Here is a 17,480-nt window from a genome sequence, read left to right as displayed (position 1 = left end):
AAAATGCAAAGGAGCAGACTGGAGTCTTTTTCCTAAAACAGTATCAAGCCTAAGGAGTCTATCTGGAAGAAGATCAAGAAGATCATGCCTCAGAAGAATTTTGAAGAAGCTTGGAGTTGAATAAATCTGTTTCGATAAAAATGTTCTAAGTCAAGATCTTTACAAGTCACAGATTTAATGATATACAAAAGTCATTCGAGAACTCTAGAATGACTTATCGAGAAGTCATTCAAACTTTAAAGAGTACCGAAAGATAAGCAATATCTACTCGACGGATGAGCTATATATCTACTCGATGGATGAACAACATCTACTCGACGGATGAGCAATATCTACTCGACGGATAAGCTATACATCTACTCGACGGATGAGCAATATCTACTCAACGGATAAGCAATATCCACCGGGAATAGAGAAGTCAGGAAAGCTACTCGAGAACTCAAAAAGATATCAACAAGTCATTCTTTCACTAAAGAACTCAGAGTTATCGACAAGTCTATATCCATTCGAGAACTCAGAGATATCTACAAGTCAAGTGAAGTTATGAAGACTAGAGATCTCGATGAGCTGAAGACCTCTACAAGCCAAACTCATTATGAAGTACTAGAGATCTGGATAAGCCTTTGTACTTATCGAGATATCAAGTGTTCAAATGAATCAAACTAGAGATCTCGAAGTATAGTCTCAAAGTACAGAATTGCAGATTAGTTTAATATCCAAGATAAATAATCAACAAATAATCCAACAGCTGGATTGACAAGTCTACAAAAAGCAGCTTGAAGTGTATGCGAGATCAATGGCAAAGAAAAACTCACAGAGGAAGATTAAAGTAAACACAGTATACTAAAGATATTCTAAGCTAGAAATAGAAAATTTGCTTTTAAATAAATAGAAATGACAAGTGACAGTTTAGAAAAGCTAATAGCATGTTTATTATCCACTGTGTAAACCAGCAGTTAACTGAGCTATAAAGTTAACACTGGTCCTCTAGTTAGTTGTAACAATTTAGATCAAAATTCTTGTAACACTCTTGAGAAGAAGATGAGCTCTTTAACTTCGAAGAGCTTAGAAATTTTGTAGCAAAACATCTTAAATTTTAATATAAAAGTTAAGTGAGTTTTGAAGATCTGTGTTCTTTATTTTGTGCAAGTTTAATTTCTGCATGAACATTTTTCTATACAAGATTTAATTTATTTTGTTCAACCATTATCTTTCAAGAAAAGCCTAAAATCAAAAAAACACATTCACCCCCCTCTGTGTGTGATTCATTACCTAACAAGTGGTATCAGAGAAAAATCTGAAAGAAAAAAGATTCAAGATCTTGGAAGAATGAATACACAGAAAATCAGTAGCATCAAAATTCCTAGCTTTGACAAAGCTAACTATACTCTTTGGAAAAAGAAAATGATGCTGTTTATCAGGATGGCAAATCCATTCTACATTCAGATCCTCAAGAATGGACCATTCACTCCTATGGTAAGGGTTGAGGAATCTACAGATGGAGACATTGTCATACCAGCTCATTATGCCCCAAAAGATCATGCTGAGTATACAGATCCTGAAAAGGAGAAAGTTTCCCTGGATAGCAGCTTGCAAATGATATCGATTAAGTCACTTGACAATGTGATGTACAATAATATTATCAACTGTGACACTGCCAAGCAGCTATGGGAAAAGATTTAGATACTGTGTGATGGAACTGAGGAGGTTAGATCCAATCAAAGAAGGATACTGACTTCACAGTATGAGGGTTTCATGGCTAAGCCTAAGGAAAGCATTACTGATGTGTTTGAAAGATTCAATAAGATGATAAATGACTTGTAGCTTCATAACAAATACTATGAAGCTGGAGAAGTGAATCTAAAGTTCTTGCTTACTCTCCCTGACCATTTGGAACAAAAAATCTCAGCAATCAGGGAAGGAAGAGACTTGCGCAGAATAATTCTGGAAGTTCCGTATGGGATTCTTAAAACATATGAACTAGAGATGATTCAAAGGCAATCGCTGAGGTCTGGTTAAGGACATGTTGTGGATGGCTCAAGTGCTTCAATTGTTAATGAAAGCCACTCATTCAATAATGAACTAAGATACCAAACTTCAGATGCCTTATCAAGTGAGCAGAGAACAAATAATTCACAAGAGCGAGTCATCTTAGAGTTGGAAAAGGATGAGTTTTACACTTTTGAAGAACTGGATCAGCTAGGGCAGTCTATGGCCTATCTAGCTAGAAAATTCTCTAACATTAGAGTAAAGAAGCCAAGGTACTTCAGGAATAAAGGACAATCCTTTAATAGAGACACCAGCTGGAAAGAGAAACGGAAGTACAATTCTGACAGCAAGAGTGGTTACAAAACTAGATCTGTTGACAGATCTAATATAAGGTGCTTCAATTATGATGAACTAGGCCACTTTGCTACAGAATGCAGGAAACCCAAAAAGGCAAAGAAAGACAAAGCTTATCTTGAACTGGAAGCAAAGTATAAAACTCTTCTGAAAAAGCAACAGAGCAAAGCTTACATTGTAGAGGGAAAGAGTTGGGATGATTCATATAATGATGAAGATGAGGAAGTTGGAAACTATGCTCTAATGGCCTTGGAACAAGGTGAATCATCCTTATAAAAAATATAAACACCAATTCTTACCACTATTGATTTAAATGTAAATCAATACAAGGAAACTGTTGAAAAGATTAGCACATAAATGTTTCACATTCACACGAGCATGGTTGTTGCTAATGAAGAAGTTGGCAGATTAAAAAAGATAAATAAGAAGCTCAAGAGTGAGAAGCAAGAAACTGAATTGTTGCTGGTTGAGCTTGAAGCTTTAAAACAAAAAAATGCTTATCTCAAGAACAAGCTCAAGTGTGCAAATAAAATTGAAGTAGTGTTAAAGGAGAAACTAGAAAAAAATGAAGTAGAGATGAAATCTTTCAGAAATGCATCTGAACTGGTTAAGTAGTATAATGAGAAGAATAAGCCATGTACAAACATTGCTATTAGCCTTGACTATGAAGACATGAGTGACAAAACGATGACTGTAGGTGACAAAGGGAAAGCTAAGAAGACGGAGAATGCTCCAACCTTTTTGAAAGAGGTTAATTCACCTACATTCAAAGCATGTGTAGTCAACTTCAGTGAAGAAGAATTGATAATCAAGAAAGAAATTGCTGATGTAGATAAAGAAAAGAAAACTGAATAATCAGTTCAATCTTCAAAAACTGAAGAGAAGGTCATGAACAAACACATTCCCCGGACCCCTGTTCAAGAAACCAAAGCTGAAGATGCAAGAAAGAAAAAGAGAAATGGAAAAATAGGGATAAACAAAAGCAATAATTTTGCTTATGTTGCAAATGCTCCTAGAAAGAAGTGTGAAAAATGTGGCTCTTCAAATCATCTAACTCACCTTTGGAAAAAGTTTGTTAGCAAGCCAGCTGAATGAGCTTGCAAATACAATGAAGCTAATTCTAATGATTCCTATTCATTCTGTGACAAGTTTGACTGCATTTCTTGCAACATGAAGGTAATGAAGAGTTGCCATAAACTGAGAGTAGACCTTAAAGAATCAAGAAATGAGTCTACATTAGAAGGAAAACATGCACAACAATCACTAAATTATGTTTCTTCTAAAATTACTCATTCTACTTCTCCTGAAAAAGTTACCAAGAAGAAACTACCCAACACTGCTTGGGTTTCCAAACACACTTAAGACTCATTGTGTGCAGGGCAAGTGAAGAAAGTCATCTGGAACAGAGACAGTGGATGTTCCAGGCATATGACTTGTGGTAAAGCCCTGCTATCACAATTTGATGAGAAAGCTTGCCCATTTTTGACCTTTGGAGACAACAGCAAAGGATTCAAAATACGATATGGCAAGAATGTATTAAAAATGTTATCTTTGATTAATGTAGCACTGGTAGCTGATCTCGAAGTGAGTCTTTTCAGAATTAGCATATTGTAGATAATGGTCTCAAGTCTTATTCTACAAGGAGAATGCACTGTTATCAGCAAGAAAACTGGTGAAGTTGCTCTTAAGGGAGCAAGGAAATGAAGCTTGTTTGTTGAAGATTTTGACTCAACAAATAAGAATGGTATTTGTTACTTCTACACCAAGGTATCAGGAGAAAGAAACAAGCTTGCTCAAGTTGAAGTTTGTAAAGTTTATCAGACTAAGGAAATGAAGAAACTACCTAACAAGAGAATCATGGAAAATGGAAGCTCATCTCATACACCTGAGTTTGATTGTACAACCTCAAGGGGAGAAAGAGGATCTTCAGATACTGGAAGGAAGCTCAACTTGGGATTATGACATTCCAAGGGAATCAGTTTTGGAGCTGTTAGTTTCATAGATACAAATTCTGTCTTTCTAAGACCTGTATCCTTATTTAGCATTAAAACTTCTTGCACCAATGGAAAATCAGCTAGCTGACATTTATACTAAACCTTTGCATGAAGAAACTTTTACTAGACTTGTAAGTAAAATTGGATTGCTCAATTCTTCATCCTAAGGCAAGAACTCAGCTAATGTTGTGCAGCAGATTAATCTCCAGTAAATTAAAATTAATTTGATTAAATTGGAAATTAATTGAAATATGAATTATAAATATTTCAGAAATCTCTGTATATTTGTCTTTAAATTAACTTGGAATTTTTCAAATTCTGAGTAAACTGCTTAGTTGTTAATTTATATCCTTAATATGTAAAATTAACTCAAGGCAAAATTAGAATAACCAAAATTATCTAGAGAACTGAGTTCTCGATAAGTATAAAGTGATTTCTCGACAAGTCATTTTAAGGACTTCTCGAGTGAGTCTTTGATAAGTCAACTTACTGACTTCTCGAGTGACTTCTTGATAGGTTCAAAATGACTTATCGATAAGTCCTTATAGAGTTCTCTAGTAGTATTCATTCACAGAGTTCTCTATAAGTACAAACTTTAACTTATCAATAACTCAGAACTGAGATAATTTAAATTGATAAATTATTTTGGTAAAATACTTTTGGAAAATGCATTCTAAGTTTATTTTGAATTTATTCAAATAATAGTTAGAATTAATTCAGTCCTTTGGACAAACTGGGCATTTATCTGACATCTCGATAAGTCATTCTTGAGTTCTCAATAAGAGTAATTTAAAATGACTTCTTGATATGTACTTCACTTCTCTAAATGACTTCTCGATAGACAAACTCCAAATATTTATTTTTGAGTTCTCGACAAGTCATCTTCTTTTACTATATATACCCAGACTTCTCGATACATACTTACTTACAGCTTTCGAGATCTAAAGTATCCTAGCTTTCAATCTATAACCATTTTCTCTCTCGTTTTTCATCCTTTCTCAGAGATCTTTCCTACCCATTCATTCTCATCAATCAACTATGGCTCAAAATGTTGCTAGGGCATCTATCCCGGAGAAAGGAACTAACTGTCTTGCTTTCACTGATGCAAACCAAGCTCCTGATAGTTTCAAGGGGTTTGTAAAACTGCTGTCTGAATCCTATCTTGTAGATGCTTTGACTGCAAATCCAGTACTGTATCTTGATGTGCTGCATGATTTTTAGACTACAGTTGTAGTGAGGACTGATGTTAACAACAACTTTCTCTCTCTGGTGGTGACATGCATAATTGGAGGCCAACAATTAGAATTCAATGATCAAGATGTGATTAGAGCTTTGGGACTGCCAACTGAGAATCTGATGGAGGTATCAACTTCTGATAAACTGACTGAGTTTATGGACTTCATCAATTATGGTTGGAGAATCAACCTGTCAAGCTTAAACAGAACCAATCTAAGGAAGGACTGGTCATTCATCTTTGACTCTGTAGTAAGGGCCTTTACTTGCAGAAAAACTGGACATGACAATATCTCAAGTATTGTGCAAAAGCTGGTGTATTCAATTACCCACAACACACACCTGAATGTTGGTCTACTGATCTTGGAAGAACTTACAACCGGGCTGGTTATGCCTCTAACAACTAGAGGTAAGGAAATCTTCTTTCCTAGGTTTATTATGTCCACTTTAAATAATAAAGTAGCTGACATACATCTGTTGAATGGTATAGATGGTACTAAGATAGGCAATTGTAAGCAAGTGTCCAAGATAATATTCGGCTCACTTACTATAAAGAATATAGTCAATGTAAGTCTGAAAATCACTCCATTTATGTTGGAAAGATTTAGGACCTATCCTTAGCATATGCCTGACATGAGATCAAATGCACAATCTAGTACAGTTATGATTCCTGAACCTATGGAAGTACAAACACAGGATCACCAACAGGGATCTTCCCAAGCTGCAACCATTCTTTCAGAACCTTTAGAAGCTAGGAGACCAACTACCTCATCTTCTCAAAAAGGTGAGGTCAGTAAAAAGAAGAAAAAGGGGATAAACATAGCTGTGTTAAATGAGAGTGGTGAGAAGAAAGCTAAAAGAGTACCACCTCTGGTCAAAAGATCCAAAAGAAGTAAACAAACTGAGCTAACCACTTTATCTTCCTCTACATCCTCCCAACAGGATGCATTTGTAAAAACAACCAGGAGTGAGTCTGCACAGCCTGCACAAGAAACAATTCAAGTGTATGGTAGGAGAAACAAGGAAGGCACTCACTGTGAGAGCACATCTCTTGAAGCTCCCTTATCTATTCAGGGGGAGCTGCTAACACTCACAACTGAGCAATAATTTCTTATATCCAATATTTCTCCTATCCCAATTCCACTTGACTCCATTTCTCAAGTGCACCAAAAATCAAGTGACTTAGCTCAAGAAGCTTTGCTCACCACCCAGACACCTCAATTAGATAGTGAGATGCTACATGCTGGGGTAGACCTTGATGACACCATTACAAACATGGGGGGTTCATCAGTCTTTCCTGGAGACCCCATGGATATCTCTAATGCACCTTCATGTGCAAAACACTCCTCATAGACTGAAAGGTTTGAGGGTAGTACTCCTGAGGGGGAGCTATCTAAATCCTCTCCAATTCAATTGGAGGTTCCTCATGAATGAACAACTCCCCTCATAATCCTAGTAGAAATTGCCTCTGCAGTTGAAGCTAGGAGTACAATTGCCCATGATCCTGTCATAGGGGAGACAAGGGTTTGAGGCTGGTGCACATGACAGTAACCCAGTCAAATCCCCTCCAATTCAATTGGAGGTTCCTACTACAAGTGGAGGACAATACACTGTCAAAATCACAGAGAAATCTGTGAGTCAAACTGTGATCTCAGTCACAGGAGTTTCTGATGAACCATCAAGCTCTCAACCTCAACAACCTCACATACTCTCTCAGTGGCTACAAGAATCTGCCTCTCAACCGACTCCTGTAGATGATCTACTAGTAGGGCAGATCTCTGGACTGGCTAACATCTCACAGCATCTTTTAACTTCAAACATGAGCAACCAAGATTATGAAGCCATTATGCTTGCTTATACTGAAGAAGTTGAGGAGCTAAAGGAGAAAATTGTCAATGATGCTGAGCCAGATGGGAATGTGGATGCATGGATGTCAAAGGACTTTGCCTTGGAGATGAATCAAGTTTTGGACAGATTTAGAGAAGAATATGTTACTATTCTGGGCAGCAATACAAAACACTTGAGTCCAGAAGCTGTCTATGATGCCATTTCAGATATATACAAAGCTCAGCTCAAAGCATTTCATCTATTTGGTAAGGCTCCTGAAATCAAGCTCACTGGTCATGAAGACAGAATCAGAAAACTGGTGAATGAGAAAATGGACAAGATCATACCATCTCAAGAGCAGATCTCTTCGAAATTCAAGCATTTTTCTGAGAAATTGGCTAGGATGGATCCTGCCTCTATTGAGAAGGAAGTCAAAAATCTCAAACTATCCTTCACAAATCTCCAAACAGTGATCCAGCAACAAATTACTCACTCAAATAAGACCAAAGTCTAGCTGGATCAACTTCACCAGAGCAGATATAAGCCTTCAGCATTGCTAAAGGAAGGGATCAAAGAGGCTGTAGAAGAACACTTTGGCACATCTAGCAGCTTTTATCAGCCTGGATCCACCTCAAAAAATCTGCAAATTCAGTCTCTACAGGATCAAGTCACAGCATTGCAAGACTCCAACTTCTCTCTCACTACACAAGTTCAAGCTTTGACATCTCTTGTCAAGAGCCAACAAATAGACATTCAAACTCTGGTGGACTCCCATAAGCATCTTCAAATACAAAATTCCATAGCTTTAGGAGCCATCATGGGTAAACTCAATATACCACTACCTTCTTTGCCTGAACAAGTAAGATCTGAAATCCCTACTCCCCTTCTCATGCCTGTCAACAAGACTAAGGGGCAGATAGAGGCTAGGTTGGCACTGTTAAGGTCATCTCAACAACAAGTCCAAAGTGCTGAAGAAAGTTTAATTCGAAAAATTGATATTGGAATGGAGAGACTTTTTAAAGCAGCCGAGGGTCCCAGTAAAAGCAGAGAATTTGATAAACTGCTTAAGGCACTCAGAGTTTCTCTCAATAACAATTTCTTCACCCACAAGAAAGCATTGGACAGGACAATAAACTCAATAAGAGTGATCTTGGTAAGTAAAGACAATTTCAAGGAAAGAATGATAGTGGTCAACATCAATGACTCAGGGGTAGACAGATGTATGCAGGTGTCCCATAACTATCTTATCTCTAGGAGGGCATCTGAATTAGATGTTTTGATAAGCAAAGTCAAAATTGTGATTCATGAAGATACTCTCTTGCTAACAGAATTGAAGAATGCACAAGTAGCTGCTTTCCCAGAAGCTTATCTACAGCCTAGCAAGGGAGTGGCATACATTTGTTCTACTACCAAACATTTCAAACATTTTCAAGTTCCTAAACAGTGTATCATGGCAAATAAAAGGATCATTATGACTCTTGAAACTGAGCTGAAAGTAAAAAGGAACAAAACTGTTGAAGATGAGGAGATGATAAAACTGTTGAGAAGATATCTGGATAATGTAGAAGCAAACTTGCCCAAAACAAAAATCAACAAAGATGATTTGGATGATGATGAGCAGAAGAAAGATGATCAAAATCCTTCTGGCTTAAATTCAAGTCAGTCTACTAAGCCATCTGGAAGCAGGGGTGGAGAGAAGAAGGAGGATGACAAGAAAGATGAAGACACGAAGAGAAAAGGGGAAAGGAAGAGCATAAAATCTCATGATGATTCAGGAACTCAAACAACCCTAAATATCCAAACACAACCACCTCAAACCTCAGCTCAACTCACAACATCAACTATCTCTAACATCAAATATTCCCATAAACCTAAGCCAAAATTTCTTTACAGACAAACTGCCAACTCCTTCCTAAAAATTCCAATCACCTCAAGCCTCACAAATCTCAAAAAAATAACAACCCTACCTTTAGCCAAACCTTCACTAAAATTCAATCTCAAATCTGTGGGAAGAAAGCCTAATAAAGTCAAGCCTGTAAGGAAGTGGAAGTCACTGAAAGGGCCATCTGTAATTGCTTTAAAGAATCTGACTTTATATCTCTAAATTGGTGCATCACAGATGAAGACCATTTCCAAAATTCAGCTGAGAAAATTGTCAAAGTCTAGGTTGTATCATTGAGAGAATTAGAGTCTATTTTAAGGATGGTACATTCACTCTTATAAATAAAGACTTAATGGATTCTTTGACTCCTGCAGAAATTAAGAGAGTGCTAAGTTTGTTAAAAGGCAAGGACATTATTACAAGAACTTGGAGATCATCTTTAGCTGAATGGTTGATTGAAAGGGAGGAAACAAAGAAAAGAGATAAGGCTGAAGCTGAAGAAAGAAGAAGGAAACATGATGAAGAAATAGATATGTTTATAAAAAGATCAAAAGAGTTGAAAGTAAAAGGAATGAGCAGAATTTCTAAAGATGGTAGATTTCTAAACATTAAAGTTGATGGATTCTCAAGATTCAGTTTACAGTATCTAGACCAAGGGTACCCTAAGGGAGCAAGGAAAAAACTTGTGGAAGCTTTAAGTGGAACACTCATCATAGAAGAACTTGAAATTCTTAATCACCCGAAGGATAAACTTAGAGAAGAAGTAGATGTATAAACCGTCTTTACCTGATTTCTTTAATCTTGGAACTTGGTGAATCTTATGTTGTACAAGTTGTAATTTTATCAAGCTTTATGTTTTAATCTTATCTTCCATCAGTTTTAAACTTGGGGTTGGTCTTGTTAACAGACATGAATTTGTGTGAAGTAATCTTCTCACAAATTGGGGGAGATTATTGTAAAAGACATGCCTGTACTTTAACAAGACTAATACAACTTGTCAACCCTAAGTAAGCTGTATTGTTATCTAAATTTGTATTCTGTACTTGTAACACTTAAAGTCTATAAAAATGCAAAGGAGCAGACTGGAGTCTTTTTCCTAAAATAGTATCAAGCCTAAGGATTCTATCTGGAAGAAGATCAAGAAGATCATGCCTCAGAAGAATTTTGAAGAAGCTTGGAGTTGAATAAATCTGTTTGGACAAAAATGTTCTAAGTCAAGATTTTTACAAGTCACAGATTTAATGTTATAGAGAAGTCATTCGAGAACTCCAGAATGACTTATCGAGAAATTATTCAAACTCCAGAGAGTACCGACGGATAAGCAATGTCAACTCGACGGATGAGCTATATATCTACTCGATGGATGAACAACATCTAATCGACGGATGAGCAATATCTACTCGACTGATAAGCTATACATCTACTCGACGGATAAATAATATCTACTCAACGGATAAGCAATATCCACCGGGAATAGAGAAGTTAGGAAAGCTACTCGAGAACTCAAAAAGATATCGACAAGTCATTCTTTCACTAAAGAACTCAGAGTTATCGACAAGTCTATATCCATTCGAGAACTCAGAGATATCTACAAGTCAACTGAAGTTATGAAGACTAGAGATCTCGATGAGCTGAGGACCTCTACAAGCCAAACTCATTATGGAGTACTAGAGATCTCAATAAGCCTTTGTACTTATCGAGATATCAAGTGTTCAAATGAATCAAACTGGAGATCTCGAAGTACAGTCTCAAAGTACAGAATTACAGATCAGTTTAATATCCAAGATAAACAATTAACAAACAATCCGACAGCTGGATTAACAAGTCTACAAAAAGCAGCTTGAAGTGTGTGCAAGATCAATGGCAAAGATTAACTGACAGAGGAAGATTAAAGTAAACACGGGATACTAAAGATATGCTAAGCCAGAAATGGAAGATTTGCTTTTCTATAAATAGAAATGACAAGTGACAGTTTAGAAAAGCTAATAGCATGTTTATTATCCACTGTGTAAACTAGCAGTTAACTTAGCTATAAAGTTAACACTGGTCCTCTAGTTTGTTGTAACAATTTAGATCAAAATTCTTTTAACACTTTTGAGAAGAAGCTAAGCTCTTTAACTTCGAAGAGCTTAGAAAATTTGTAGCAAAGCATCTTAATTTTTAATATAAAAATTAAGTGAGTTTTGAAGATCCCTGTTCTTTATTTTGTGCAAGTTTAATTTCTGCATGAACACTTTTCTATACAAGATTTAATTTACTTTGTTCAACCATTATCTTTCAAGAAAAGCCTAAAATCAGAAAAGCACATTCAGCCCCCCCGCTCTGTGTGTGATTCATTACCTAACATATATCATCATTTAAGGTGAGTTTTCTTAGTTGCATATAGTTAAAACCAAGAGTTTAACTTTGATTCTTGTGAATCTAGAGTTGAGATAAATGTGGCTTATAATACTTGAGCAAGAGATGGTCTTGATGAAGTGTTATGCTTCTACTTTTAAGCCATGATCTTGGCCTCAAGCATTCGGCAATGACTCCAAGGAGCCGAATGGATTTTTGTGCTTTGTATGTAGTTTTATTTGATTTCAAAAAGAAAGAAGCTTTGCATGTGACTTTTAAAGAACCTATGATCTTTTAAAATGTGTTTTTACAAAGTTTCTATCCTTGCATGCTATGATTCTTACACTAAAAGTTGAAGTTAATGCTTGCATGTCGTAGTATAAGTGATATTTCGAATAAAAGTGCTATGTGACTTGAATTTGAGTTTTTGTGCAATGCATTCCACGATTTTTGCTTTAAAATGCTAGTATGTTATATTCCTTAATGATTTATGATTAAATCTTTTAGCCATCAAGTTGTTACCTTGTGTTTTTGGTTCGAAAATTTGCTTAGAAGTTCTTATGTAAAATCTGCTCTGCTATGCTCTTTGTTTTTGCCCCAGTAAATGACTATTATGGCTAAGTTTATGCTCGTATTTTTTTATAGAATGATATTTAGTAGGGTTGTGTACAATTTAAGATAGATTTGTGGGCTTGCATGTTGGTTTTGGTGTTGATTTGGGAGTTAAGGTGGAAGGAGGTACACTAGGCACTTTGTAGCAGAATTTTTCACCCTAAGTATAGGCTGTTTTAGGTGAGTTTTGGTGAGACCTTGCTAGGACCAAGTATACTGGAGTTAGGACATGAGTTATACTTGAGTCCAGTAGCCTTAGTTCAACAAGAAACTTGCATTTAGGTAGGTACACACCCCCATAACCGAGAGCAACTCAGAACAGGGCAGAAATGGGTAAACTTGAACTTTGGTCGATTAAAATCATGCCTTAGGCTAGGAATTCACGGGGATTTGACTTAAATAAGTATATTGCATCCCTAGAAAGCTTAAAAAACCTTTAGAATTAAAAATTGAATGAGAAACGTGAATTTTATGTGAGTGAAAACAGGGCAGAGTGAATTCGAGGGAGGCTGGTCAAGAGTCAACTTTGAGCAGAAGCCTAGAGAGGCCTAGGTGAGGCCTTGTCCTGAAACCAAGTCTGAGAGTTAGGTTTAGGTCTAAAGAATCCATGGGAATTGGTTTTGTTAGAATGACCTGAGTAGAAGTTGAGATATTGGCTAAAGAGCACAGGACGTGCAAACTGTTGCTCGCAGGGGAGTTCCGTGAGAGTCTTGACCTTTGTAAACCCTTAGGAGTGAGGCCTTTGATCCTCACCAACTTTAGAAGTTATTTTAGGGTCTTAGCAACCTTTAGGAAGTTATTTGAAGTGAAGGTCCAAGGTGGAGACACCCCATTTCCACCAAGAAACCCGAGAGCACCCTTTCGAGTGGCATTAGGAAGCTTTAGTGGTATTTGTTGTGTTTGGGACTTAAAAGTAAAGAGTCCGAGTGTTGAACATCATCTTTAGGGTTAAGTTAAGGCCAATGATAGTTCTTATGTGTTACTCTCTTATGTGCTTAGGTGTTTAGATGATATTATAGTATAAATAACTAGTAGTATATGCCATGTCATTATGTAATTATGTGACTATGTGGATTACTTCAATTGTATGCGATTAAGTTTGTGTAATCATAATTATAATAGGGGTAAGGGTTAGTCTAGAATCTTATAGGCTTATAAGTCTATAAAGGGTGATTAGTAATGAGATTAATATAATGTGTAGGTTCCGAAGTGAAGGGGAAGATTCGTGCCGTCAAGATCGAATAATCTTAGAACTATTAAAAGGCAAGTTACTCATTTCTTATGCTTAAAATTGTTGGAAAGTTACTACTTTCTTATGCTTATAATTGTTGGCAAGTTACTTCCCTCTTTATTCTTATAATCGTTGCACATACATACATTTACCATGAATGCTTTGTTATAACAAGCCCATGACCATAACTATTTCCAGTACTTCCGTTGATCACTCTTAGCTTGAGATTTGTACTTTACCATCAAATGTTCTTCCCTTGAATCTAATTCAATTAAGTTGATACCCAATCTTTCCCAGGCATCCATGTTATAAATCAATAAAATAAATGTTTTCTTATCTTAGTGGATTGGACCCAGCCGCAAGCCCTTTTCACGTTATTGATAGGCTCACATTTAGCCTAGGGATCCCATTATATTTGAGAACCCAGCGCTGTTCAGGATTACTTCACGGCTGATCACCGGATGTAATCCGTAGCGTCCTAAAATGATTTTGATGATTTGATAATTATAACTTGATTGCCCGATGCCATGATACCATATGCCATGTTTCGATTATTATGATTCTACCATGTCTTTATACTATAGCATATTACCCGATATCATGATTCCATATACCCTGTTTCAATTACTATAATTCTACCATGTCTTCATATTATAACTTTATGTTTCTTATTGTCATTCTCACAAGTATCCGTATTCCTCTTGATTTATAAACTTGTGATTTTGAGATAATGTCTTGCTTAGTAGAATGATTAGTACTTGCTGAACATTGTAGCTCATTTTCTTGTGTTTAACCATGTTCTACAGCTAGTAATCATGGTTCGACCAAGAAGACCACCCGTAAGTCAGCTGGTAGGCAGGGTGAAGATCATTTGAGGGCACAGGTAGAATATATATAGTTTAGGCGGAATCCGCCAGTATGTAATCGTGGTATTAGTTAGAAGGGCTTTTTCAAACTCTGAACTTGTAAAGATCTTGGGATTGTTATTATTTTGGTTGGGTTGTAATAGATCATTATCATCATTTGGACTTATAAGTTTGTAATAATTATGGTTCTCTTTTATTTAGAGTGTGTGTGTTGGGGTGTGACATTTTTCTACAAAATATTTAGGCTCTTTGTTGATAAAGAGCTTAGCTTCTATCTTGAGAAAATACAAGATTTCTGATCTGAATTGTTACTTCTAACTAAAGGACCAGTGTTAACTTTATAATTTAGTTAACTGCTGGTTTTCATAGTGTACAATAAGACATGCTATTAACTTTAGTAAACTGTCACTTGTCATTTCCATTTTAAGAAAAGTGTATCTTCTATTTCTGGCTTAACATATCTTAGCATCCGGTGTTTACTTTGATCTTCCTTTGTCAGTTGATATTCACCCTTGATCTTGCACACTCTTCAAGCTGCTTTTTATAGACTTGTCAATCCAGCTGGTTGGATTGTTTGTTGATTGTAAATCTTGGACATCTGCAATTTTGTACTTTGAGATTTTACGTTGAGATCTCCATTTTGGTCTATAGAGAACTTGACATCTCGATAAGTATATTGGCTTATCGAGATCTCTAATACTCCATAGTTAATTTGACTTGTATAGGTGTTTGAGTTCTCTATAAGAGAATTTGGCTTGTCGACATCTCTAGTCTTTATTTCTTCATTTTGACTTATCGATATCTCTGAGTTCTGTAGTAGTTTATTGACTTTTAGATAACTCAGAGTTCTCTAGTCAAATTTGACTTGTCGATAACCCAGAGTTCTCTAGTGAATTTTGGCTAATCGATATCTCTGAGTTCTCTAGTGAAATTTGACTTATCGATAACTTAGAGTTCTCTAATGAATGTTGACTTGTCGATAACTCTGAGTTCTCTAGTGAAGAAATGACTTGTCGATATCTCCAATCTTCATGTCTTTAATTTGTCATGTCGATATCTCTGTGAGTTCTCTATAAGCTTTTCTGACTTCTCGATAAGTCATTTTGAGTTCTCGAGTGACTTCTCTATAACACTAAATCTGTGACTTGTAGAGATCTTTGAGTTAGAATATTTTTATCCAAAAAGATTTATTCAACTTCAAGCTTCTTCATAATTCTTCCGAGGCATGATCTTCTTGATCTTCTTCCAGGTAGAATCTTTAGGCTTGATAGTGTTTAAACAAAAAGACTCCAGTCTGCTCTTTTACATTTTTACAGACTTTAAATGTTACAAGTATAAATACAAACTAATATTATAATACAATTTACTTAGGGTTGTCAATTTGACTTAGTCTTGTTTAAAGTACAGGCATGTCTTGCACAACAATTACCCCTTATCGCAATACCCTAAGAGTATATATACTCGATCATATTCACATAGCACATTATATAATATACTCGTATACTTCAAATCAAATAGTCATCGAATCACATATTGCGACACAACCATAACACATAGCATACAATTCTTATACCCAAACTCTATACTTGAGTTATAATAACGATTGTGCAATCCTATATCAAAACGGCTCAATCCTTCCTTTTATTTCACATAATTCGAACCAAAATCAACAAATAAACAAAATAATTCTTAGTAATCTTACATGCATTCACTTAGTGAAATCCTAGGATCAAATCAACCTTTTTTTATTAGAAATAAACCCTTTTACCACTATGATCCATTCGGCTTTATCACAAAACACAAGCAAGAAATCAAACAATGACATGCAAGTATTAAAATCACTTGTAAACTTGAGATCATGCCAACACTCATCCTTTTGAATCATTTTTAACTTAAATATTTACATGCATAAATATCTTGACATGCATTTGACATTTCATCCAAAACTAACTCAAATTCATCCCTACAACCCATTTAAACACATAATTAGAACCTTAGAATGATTGATTGTTCACCTTAGCACATAATTCAATTTAATTTCTTAAGAACAAGCAAGAACATTCAAAATTTCCAAGAACCGAAATATGCATGCATCACTTTGGATCTTTAAACCACAACTCAATCTAATTATTTAATAATTTCTAAAAACAATCAACAACAAGTCATCTTCATCATAAAAATCAACTTATTTTCTTTAAAAATCAAAGACCCATTTGACTTCAAGCAAAAAAACATATACAACTTTTGAAAGTAAAATTTTAATATTCTAGAGTTCAGTTCGTACATCACTACTCGCCACTGGTTCACCGAAATTCATCACTAGTGGCGGTGGTTTCACGGTGGTGCCCCTATTCTGGAGTTTCCAACCTTAAAACCTCCGATTACCAACCAAAAATACAGCAACACTCACATGCAATACACAATCATCACAGAAATTACAAAACTCAAGTCAAACATTCAAAAAGAAGCAGGAACTCGGCCCTTGGTTCATCACCGAGCCCAAACACACACACACACACACACACACACTCATATCCAAGCATCTACACATACATGCACAAGATTTAACGCCCATATATGGATTAAGAATGAAGTTTTATGGAAGAATCCATAGAAATTAAGTGAAGAAAAGAGGTGTACCGAGAGAAATGAGAGGGAGAGAGATTTCGAGAGTGAAAGAGAGAAGAGAAGAGAGAAATGAGAGAAAATAAAAAGAGAGAGAAAGAGAAGAACCGGGTGGAAAATGAGAAAAGGGGAGGGGAGAGAGTATATATTGATTTGGTGAGGGTAAGATGGTCCTTTCACCATTCTTTTAATTTCTTTTTTTCTTTTTTCCTTTTATTCTCACTCTAAAAACGAATTTAATAATGAATAACTCTCTTAGAAAAGATGGGAATGCAGAAAATAATAATTTTAGAACGTAGATCTCAAATTTAGCTTTTCATCCATATTTTTGAAATAATTTTTGAGCGAACTGTTGATTTAATACGGATTTTACAAGATTATGCTGAAAATAGCATTTTAACTCCATAAAATCATTTTAAAATACACCGATCATGAAATAAATCCATCTATCATATTTTTAAGTCTCTAGGACTATTTCTAAGATAACAAAATAAATTTCATGTCCTGATCGTTCTCGAATAATTTTATAA

Source organism: Apium graveolens, chromosome 4, assembly GCF_009905375.1.
Source record: "Apium graveolens cultivar Ventura chromosome 4, ASM990537v1, whole genome shotgun sequence".
Classification (NCBI taxonomy): Eukaryota; Viridiplantae; Streptophyta; class Magnoliopsida; order Apiales; family Apiaceae; genus Apium; species Apium graveolens.
Note: the sequence above shows the minus strand (reverse complement) of the source record.